At 44.9% G+C, this 10,000-nt stretch overlaps 1 protein-coding gene and 1 long non-coding RNA gene across 2 annotated transcripts in view; one reads left to right on the top strand and one right to left on the bottom strand.

Moving 5' to 3' along the window:
* The first annotated feature begins 6,595 nt into the window (after positions 1 to 6,595).
* On the top strand, positions 6,596 to 9,633 carry LOC132475763 (uncharacterized). The gene is made up of 3 exons (XR_009529984.1): positions 6,596 to 6,695; positions 7,891 to 8,110; positions 8,853 to 9,633. It is a non-coding gene; the product is annotated as an uncharacterized LOC132475763 (long non-coding RNA).
* Positions 7,729 to 10,000, bottom strand: part of LOC132475672 (somatostatin receptor type 2-like) — a 317,638-nt gene continuing 315,366 nt past the window's right edge. Inside the window, exon 3 of the transcript XR_009529962.1 lies at positions 7,729 to 7,740. The gene's annotated coding sequence lies outside the window, so the exon portion shown is untranslated. The remainder of the gene's footprint in view (positions 7,741 to 10,000) is intronic.

Here is a 10,000-nt window from a genome sequence, read left to right on the forward strand (position 1 = left end):
CAATTCCGTATGTTTTCCAAGTGATTCTCTCTCTCTCTCTCTCTCTCTACATCTACCTCTCTCTCTCTCTCTCTCTCTCTCTCTCTCTCTCTCTCTCTCTCTCTCTCTCTCTCTCTCTCTCTCTCTCTCTCTCTCTCTCTCTCTCTCTCTTTAAGCCAAACACATTTCTCTGGTGCTTGTCTCCCCCCTCCTGAATGGCGGCTTTGCGAGGTGCCAATTAGGTGCAGCTCTCCCTGTCCGGCTGATGGGGGTGATGGAGGGAGGTGGAGGTGCTGCTGCTGGAGCTCAGCCCCTGGAGGGGACAGCCGGGGTAAAATACGAGTGTCTTGCCAATCCAAATGAAATGCGAGGAACGCGACGATCCCTGCCCCCCCCCCCCCCCCTCCCCCCCCGCTGCTGTAGATCAGCCCCCCCGTGCGTGCGCCCGACTGCGGGCCGACAGGACGCAGTAAATCTCCACCATTTTTTACTATTTAAAATGTTATTCATTGCTTATCGTCTCATCAACCATCCTTGGCGAGGCGGGCTGTGAACGTGTGTGTGGATTATTGCACTGGGGGGGCACCGTACGGCTGGAAAAGACCCCTGACTTCTTAGGAAAACGAAGCACATGAATATGTACGCCAGGGAATTACCTTACAAACATGGATGTGTTGCACTGTATGAATGATCAAGTTAAGCACGGATGGAATTCCAAAGTAAAAGATACGTTTCTCGGTTGTGTGTTTTTTGATTAATGTGTGCAAATGTGTGTGTGTGTGTGTGTAGGTGGACTGCATGTGTTTGTATGTGTGTGTGTGTGTGTGTGTGTGTGTGTGTGTGTGTGTGTGTGTGTGTGTGTGTGTGTGTGTGTGTGTGAGTGGGTGTGCGTCTGTGTGTGTGTGTGTGTATGTGTGAGAGTGTGTGTGTGTGTGTGTTTCTGTGTGTGTGCGTACCAAACGTATCGCCAGGAGTAATCTAATTATCCCAATGCTCAGTGGAGGGCACAGAAGGATTGCGGGGGTTAAGTACTGCATTGCATTAGCCGGCTCACACTTATCACCCATAACAATCAATTATCTATAATTACCCTGATATCAGCGGTAAAAAGAAGCCCATCCCATTCGTCTACCCGGAAGATTCCAGGAAGACTGCACCTTTCAATTCTTGCAACTGTCATCATTCTCGTGGTAAGATTCATTCAGCTGGGCTCACACAGCAGCACACAATGTGAAGGAAGTCCGGGATTAAACCAAATCGTCGAAGAGGCTTATGATGCCGGCTGTATGATCACAATAGCAGTCTCCCACAAGAGAGCATGGCCGGTGGGGAAGAAGCTCATTTGGCCTTGGGTGAAGGAGGTTCTTCCTCGCGCATGAATAATGGAGCGAAATCACGATCGCAATCTATTCCACAATAAAAGCATCTCTCTAGACATTTTTTTCAACCTCTTGTTACTATGTCTGAGGTTGTGCATGTGCATATGCATGTGCATCTACAGTACACATTTGCAGACAATCACATCTATATATGTGCATATATATACTAACACACACACACATTGGGTACAGGACTTGTCTGCTTATAAGCAAAATGACCAGTATGTGTATGCATGCATACACATATGTATGTGTGTATGTATAAGTGTATATATGTGTGTTTATATGCATGTATGTTTATATTCAGGAATGTATGCATGTATGTATGCATGTATGTATGTATGTATGTATGTATGCATGTATGCATGTATGTATGTATGTATGTATGTATGCATGTATGCATGTATGCATGTATGTATGTATGTATGTATGTATGTATGTATGTATGTATGTGTGTGTGTCACTATAATTATAGGTGGTCGGATAGCCAACTGACACCTCTTCCCCTCCCCCGACACTTAACTACCACGTATTTCTGCACTGGGTAATGTCATTCATTAATGAATTTCCAGGAGGCCCTCAAATAACCCCGTGCAGTCCTTTATGACTGTCCCTTCCTTATTGGCGCTGTCAAGGTTAAGGGATTGTGTCGTTCACCTGCCACTCAAGAGCCCTGTCCAAATATGTGTTTATAAGAGGCAAGAGGGAAAATATGTGTCTGGGTGTGTATGAGAGTGTGTGTGTGTGTGTGTGCGTGCGTGCGAGCGTGCGTGCGTGCGTGCGTGTGTGTGTGTGTTTGTGTGTCGAAATGTGATTATGTGTAGTTGCAAATGTTTGTGTGTATTTGTGTATGTGTGTTTGCATGGGTCTTTGTCTATAGTATGGATGGATGGATGTATGGATGTGTGTGCGCGTGCGTGTGTGCGTGCGTGCGTGGGTTTAGATTGGTTTACCAAATGCACATGTGTGTTGGTCCAACTTTCTAACTAAAAAAAGATTGGGGGTGACAAGACGGTCAAGTTGTACAATTTGAACAGATGTCTGTTTTCTGCTTGTTTGCTTGGTGAGGAGAAAATGCCAACAATAATCGATGTAGACATAACAGCATCTGCAACAACATCTGCTTCCCTCAGGGAATATCGAATAAGTGGATCATTTATTGGTTAAAGAGAAATTATTACATTCAAAAGCAAATCTGTCAACCGTCACTAAGGTGTCTCTGGGCTAGCCTGTATTGCTTGACGCAAGCCTGATAAAAATACCATTGCAGTTCATATTAACTTCAGGATGGATGGCGGATACTTATATAGGTTTTATGAAATAAACATTCATATAATTCTATTATATGATCCCTCCTGACTTTAATATTTTTGCCTCTGCAGCTCTGTGTGGACTTTGTGATAATAAAATTCAGCCATGGAACTTTAGAGGGCATACATTTCTGCCACTCCTTCCAAACAATACTGGTAATTAGTCACGCTACACTTGTGTCATTTTCCTTCTGAATTAAATTGTGAAACTGAATTAAATGCTCTCTTGTACAGTCTCTTCAGAAGCCTGCATAATCACATCACGAGTAAGGCCCTGTACCAGGCATTACTCGATGCCGTTTAGGACCATGCAATCGCACACAATCATCTCTCATGTCCGTGATGGCAGGAGAGCCTTCATCAAGCCTTGGGGGGAAAAAAGGCAACCATTTGTGCCTCATCATGGAAACGTTGGCAGGAAAGGAGACTCAAAGGCCAGAGAAAGTGCACAGCCTATTCTCAAGTGAACTCCCCGTTCCGGCGCCAATCCGAACCACCGAGAGGTGCGCGGGTTAACCCTCTGTTTCAGTCTGAATATCGAGTACTGTGCGCAAAAAGAGAACAAGAAAAGCGATCGGGCTGAGGTCCACGCAGGAGGGCGGTGTGTCACCACTCACCAGCCGCTGCAACGTTGTGTGCAGCGTCGTTGTGTGTGCGCTACATAATGAGCGACCTTGAATATGAACTGCGCCACACAACGGGTCTTTATACTGAGAGGTTTAACCCTGACTCGGATGGGGACATCGCGCCTCATGACGGCAGAGCCACGTCCATCACATCACGTGGTTGCATAATGGCGTGCCCTATGGTCGGTGGAGTAGGCTTTATTTCCATGACATCACTACGTTTCCTTGACCTCATGATGAGGTCATGAGGGTCCATCGAGGTCAATGAAAAGAGGTTTGGTAAAGGACGTTGGTTCAGGAAAGGACGCCATTTGTTTGACTATTCAAATGCAGAAAAATGGATCCTTAACATGGCACGGACAATTTGAAAGGCCATGATTCAGAACCAGGACGTGCGATTTGGATAGAGTGCAGCGTCTGAGGTGTATGGTTCAATCCAGCGGCTACAACAGTATCTAGGTTATATTCGGCCATACCAGGGGAAGGAGCCTTCAAAGCCAGACATATGAACGCTGGAGGCCTCTTTCAAAGTGCATGTCTCTGTTCTTTATCGTAGCATTTGGTAGAGATCTTTTTCTTTTATTAACAAAGGCAGATGTTTTTGATGTTCAGATCAGAATAAGGTTACCCTTACTACCCATCAGGGAACAAAATATATTGATAAGACATAATGATATATAAAATAGAATAAACAAAATAAGATACAGCCCTACTTTATAGTATCCCCATATCTGATCGACTACATTACCTTTGTTTTGGTATTTTCAATACCATGAAACCCCCTGAACTTCTGGGCATCATGGAACGGGGAGACACTGGGCGTCTCTGCTTTTTTCCCCAGCAAAGTTGTTATCACATCCGTGCTTCCAGCCTTTATGACACAATTAAGCAATATCACACGAGAGGGAGTGCTGTTGTACTTAGTATCAACACGGCTGTGATACGTCTGTAGGTACGAGGACCAAAGATAAACAGAGCCGTGCTGATGTTCAGCAGAACATCAAGACCTCCAGTGACATGGTGCATTTATACAACTGTTCTGAAAAGCGCCACTTATAATTTGTTAGTTAACATTCTTAAGCAACAACAGATTATGATGTGTTTGTTTATTTAATTAAAGTTAAAGTTCCGTCGACACAGATAGTTTTGTAACTTAGCTGGGTTTGGATTTCTTACCCTTGCAACACATCTTCCTGTAAACTTGTTTCTACTTTGTGTAGGTCAACACGTGATGTGGTGGGAATTTGGACCACTGCAATCATTTCTGTCCAAACTGTATAAGAATGAAGAGTCATCCGAACTTATAACAATAAGGGTCATATATTTAAGTAATAAATATACAATAACATACAATAAACATACAACAAACATACAAAAATCCGAGGCCTCACAATAATCTGAGGCCCCAGAAGGGAGATTGCCCTGCATCTCGGAGCGAAAGGAGAAGGCCAATGCATTGGCAAAAGCAAGGACTTCTTATACAGTGGCACAGGTCTCAGAACTGATGAGGACAGCTCTGCTCCACAGATGACATGTGATGGAAAAATCCATACGTTGTTTCCCCTTCATCATGTAAGCTCTGTCTCCTATTCCGTGCAGTGTCTAGCCACCGTGCCTGTTCCTAGCGTTATCTAACGTTAACCTTTGTGGCTGGGGTAAACCGTTCATGAGGGAGCAGAGATCCCCTTGCATGCTCCTACTTGATGAGAATACAGGAAACTCTGTCCTTTAAGTTAACATTATTTGATTTTATCAGTGACAATTATAATGTGGGGCCTCTTTGACCCTTGACCACCCCAAGGGTTTCAGCGAAAAGGCATAATCAACATATGGCAGTTACAGTGAGGGAAAATATCCTTTTCCCCTTACAGTCACAGCAGGTCATCTTCTTTGTATCTCCTTCCTTATCTTTTTGTTTCCATGTATTAGTAAACCGGTGAAATAAGAGGCTGTGTCCGATTCTGAGTAAACCGTAAAAAGTAAAGGGCTTATGATTCTCAATGAAGGCGAATTATTGGGAACAAAAAACTGTGTGTAGAGATACATTTATAGTCAAAAGTCCCCGGGCCGTTAAACTCTATATATCAGCACTCCAAAACACTAGGAAGGAACAAACTGTAAACATTTGATAACAGAGGTGATTATAGGCCATTTCATTAGCCCTGATGACCCTGGGCTGACGTGGCCGCATGCTTTAACACATAATATTGAGAAATATAATGTAGACCTGAGCCCAAACGATAATGCCTATGAAGTACATGCTTGAATGTTAACAATCAGCTCCCTCATTTCACCTCAAAGCCGCCCGCGCGAGAGTCCATCCCCAACAAAGAGCGCTTGTTTTTAGTGTCAGGCACTAAAGTACCAAAAAATCAATTTGGGGGTTATATGCACATTTTGTTTTTCGTTGAATAGAAAAACTGTGGAGGGACGTGACCCATCAAGGTCAGTTATTCAGCGGAATTCTGCTAATAATAGGAAACAGTTTGTCATGGCTATTTTGCTACTTGCGTCTTTGTGATGAATGGAGAGGATAGAGCAAATCTGGGGTCTTGCCTCAGGGGGCAAAGTATGACGTTGCCAAACGCATGACTTCAAGTTAAAGCCCACCCCGAGTTGGGAATATTAACGAATGCTAGCGTGGTGGCAGAACTTTGGACCGAAGGAGCAGGAGATAACACTGTGACCTGACCCATTATCAGAAGCAGACGACGTTTCCTCAGAACTCCTTTTGTGCTGGAGTTAAGGATAGCCCGGTGCAACTCTCTCGCTCTCAGATAAAAGCCCCAACGATTCGTCTTCTTCTTTCATATCCTCCAACATATCGTCTGGGCTTCTGTCACAGCGTGGGTTGAAGCTGCACGTTCTCACGGTTTCCTTTATTTTCGCCACCCAGCGTACTTATGGGGCTGGACTTCTGTAAGCCCTGCGGGAACGGTTTCCAAGCGGAGAGAGATCCAGGACTGACCGGTGGCGACTGCCCCTGTACGACTGCCAACTGTGGGACCTGCGGGGACCGCTGCTGTGACGTCTTCTGCCAGGTGTGCGTGGGGGTGTGTTGCGGCCTGTGCTCGGGGGACTGTAGCTACACCTTCTGCCACCTCTGTCTGGGTGTCACGCAGGACCTAGTCAAAGTGATCGCTGCCACAACCCCGCTGTCGGACAAGGAAGGCAAGTCGGACCGGATGGACTGTTGTAGAATCGTGTTATAGCCTCTTTGTGCTGTTTCAATGCATAGAGATTTGTTGATGTACGTATGTTTATAGCAGCAAACACTGTTTTAACTTTATTTTTTTATCATAGGATATGCCAAATCCAAAAAAGCATGGCTAAAAATACCTCAAGCAGACGCTCAAGAAGTCATTGACGCACAAGCCAAGGTTGTGCGACATCTGTAGCAGGTATACTTGTCATTTTTTTTCAACGGCAGTGCGCACGCTGTGTACTGAGTTGTGCTTGTTCCCTGCAATGCCTAGAATTAAATACTGTTTTGGTCAAAGCTGGGTTGTTTCAGACGATTGTGTTGCATCTTCCCTCTTGGGATGCGACACAAGTAAACAAGTATTTTTTATCATTTCTGCCATTAATCCACAATGACCCCCAAAGCTGTCTGTGGAAATGGTCCAGTGATTGCTATTGTGTGACACCAAGTGTGTTATAAGTGATAAGAGCATCTTTAAGCTCTCAGCCCGGATGTAGTTACCAGAAATCTCCAGATGAAACAATAACAAGTCCTCCTCACAACAAAGCAAGGGGCGGGGAGAACAAGGACAGGGAGCGTGTTCTCATCAACACTTCACAACGCTTCATCAACAAAACACGACAGCTCAAGATCCTTGCCTCATTCAGAAAGTACTAAAGACTTAATGCTGCGCCGTCGTTCAGGGTTGTGTCAATGTGCCCGGGTACGTGCCCATCTAGAGGAACCCAAAGGCCAGCTTGTTTGGTTGCCTATACTTTGGAGAAGTGGCAGATACCGATTAAAGAGGGTGTGTCATTGTGGCAGTGGATCAAATAAACCTTATGTAACCTTGTTGTTGCTGCCCCCACGAAGGAGTCTAGGAATGCATGAATAACTATCAACCGAAGGAGGCTCATGGGAGCTGGAGGTTCAGCGTCAGGGCAGCTTGTGGGGCTGTGGTCACATGGAGAGCCATGTGAAGGGAGAGGGAGGGAGCGTGGAGAATCCGGCTTTCTGAGGACTGGGTCACACCCCACAAACTGGTGCTGTTTGAACTTTATGGGGGTGAGGGAGGAGCAGTTAGAGGGAGACTTTCGTCATGGTTCAAGGAGGGAGATATTTAGCGTTGGTTTCGTTCGTTTTTGTGGTTGGTTTACTTAAAGGTGACCTTTCTTGTCCTCGGGTCCTTATGTCCACCGCAGCGTGTGGTTTGTTGCCTGACTAGATGGAGACTGATGCTTTCCTTGTTTGTTGCCGTGTGCACTCTGTGGACCACAAAAATACCACAACAGTAAACATCATGATACCTTTCATTCCTCATGACATTGTCTCATCACCATCATCATTACTAGCGTTATTATTTGTATTTGTTTTATTCCGCTAGGGGTCTATAATCAATTCCATCGTGTGTTCAGAAGCGCGTGGCGCAGCGGTTGTCAAGGTGTTGGGGGGGGGGGGAGATAAGAGGCGCCGGCCCCCCGACAGGAGGCATGACCAATCTGACAGCTGCTGGAAGCTCTGTGGTGCGTGGACCGGGGACTGTTTGATCAGCCTGGAGTGTGGCCCCGTCCCGGCGGGGCATCTGCCTACGCCTTCACCACGCGCGCCGATTGGGCGTCGTGCATGCGTGCTAAGGTGAGTTCACCGTTTCAACGTTTGTGTGTGTGTGTGTGTGTGTGTGTGTGTTTGAATACACCCACCAATCTGTGTGTTGTCTTGGCGAGAGATATTGTGTCTAGGACGGATCTATTTATATTTGCATACACCAGTATCCTCTCTAGTAGAGTGATCCCCGAACACACAGTCTTTTAACAGTTTCACCCCCTCCCCAGATTGATATTGTCCTTATATGAAAGGAGACACAGTTTCACCCCCTCCCTGTAATTAAAATGCCCTGACATCAAAGATGGGAGTTGTTTACCTAAAGGCCAGCGATTCCTGCATGCTCGCCAAACAGATACTGTATATGCATGAGGCGAACACTGCTTTCTTGTGACCGGTTTACGCCAGGCAAAAGGTTAACAAAAGGGCAGCTAGATAACTCTAGTCGCAAGATGGGGTGACTAGTTAACACAGCCCGTAGAGGCAAAATGAAATCATTTAAAAGTATGCGACATGTGGATTTCTCAATTACAGTGTGTAAATTAAAATAATGTGTGCAAAATTGCGGTTAGCGACGACAATCTGTTCAGATTGCCTCATCTAGACTGTGTCTCTACATATTTGACAATATCACTGTCTCCTATGAAATCTCTGCCTGCGATTTTTATAACGGAGGCATTGTGTAGCCTCGGCGGAAAAGAATGGATTGTTATTCTAATGTTCTGGCGGGAGAAATTATAATTGGTATTCGTCTTGTATCTCCTCGCATATTCAGAGTGAAGATAGTGGCGCCCGGCCCAACTCCTGCCATCCTGCAGCTCATCAGCAGAACTCCACCAGAGCCACGCCAGGCGGTGGCGGCTGCGGCACCACCCATCGCACCACCCGCTCCCGTTCGGTTTCATGTTCATCCAAAGGCTGGATAAGGACACCTAAAAAGACTGTTGGCTACAGCGAGGTTGTTCTACCCAGCTCCCGACGAAGGAGGCCAGGATTGTGAGGGTGCTATGTCCCGTTTATGATGCACTGTGTTCGTTTCTATGTGTTTTTCTTGTGTTGCCCTCTGGGAAGTGGTGATGCCTATTTATACACATTGATGATGTGCTGTTTATATTTCTCGAGGCAAAGCAAACATTTGGTGTCACGTTGGGTTATGCTTAACAAATATATGATCTGATTTAGCTTCATTATCTGAAGACTGTTGAGCAAACAAACGCACAGCAGTCCATAGACAAATAATTCCTCGTTTTGGAACAGACCGTGTCTTGAGTCATCACTCACAAGTTTATCATTTCAACAGCGTGTGCACTCATTTTTAATAACGATATTGAGTGTGGATGCATCCATCTTTGTACATTAAATCTAACTGAAACGTGCACCCCTCTCTCATATAGTTGGTTCGAAATTGCCTAGTGACCTAGTTTGCTCTGCAAATAATCACTCCTTTTTTATGTCAAGTGTGCAGGTCTCCAGTTGTGTTGTATATATTCCTTCATAAGTACAGAATCCCAATGGTTATGTATATGTCAATAAAGTCATTATTTTTTGTATTCAAATTTTTCTTCTGTTACATTGTGTTATGGCTCTGGAATATAACTTGTGACTAGTACATCAGAATGCATCATAGGATCTTTTGTTGCAGAGACTCAATAGACAGTAGTTGGAGTATTGTAAATTCCTAAATCAACGCAAATATACCATAACCTAGGCTAGTGAGCGAACATTGTTGCCATGTGTCTCATGAGTGACAAATCATTTAAAGACAAATTACTACACGTGACCAAAAAACCTTGACTCTAACATTTTAACATTCCAATGCACCTATGGTTCCAAAATAGAAGCCTTCATTGCCGTGTGACTTTGCGATGTAAAAACCCTATAATATTGGAATAGAGTGGTGCAACTGAAAAGGTTGAATTCATA

The sequence above is a fragment of the Gadus macrocephalus genome, chromosome 2, assembly GCF_031168955.1.
Source record: "Gadus macrocephalus chromosome 2, ASM3116895v1".
NCBI classification, from domain to species: Eukaryota; Metazoa; Chordata; class Actinopteri; order Gadiformes; family Gadidae; genus Gadus; species Gadus macrocephalus.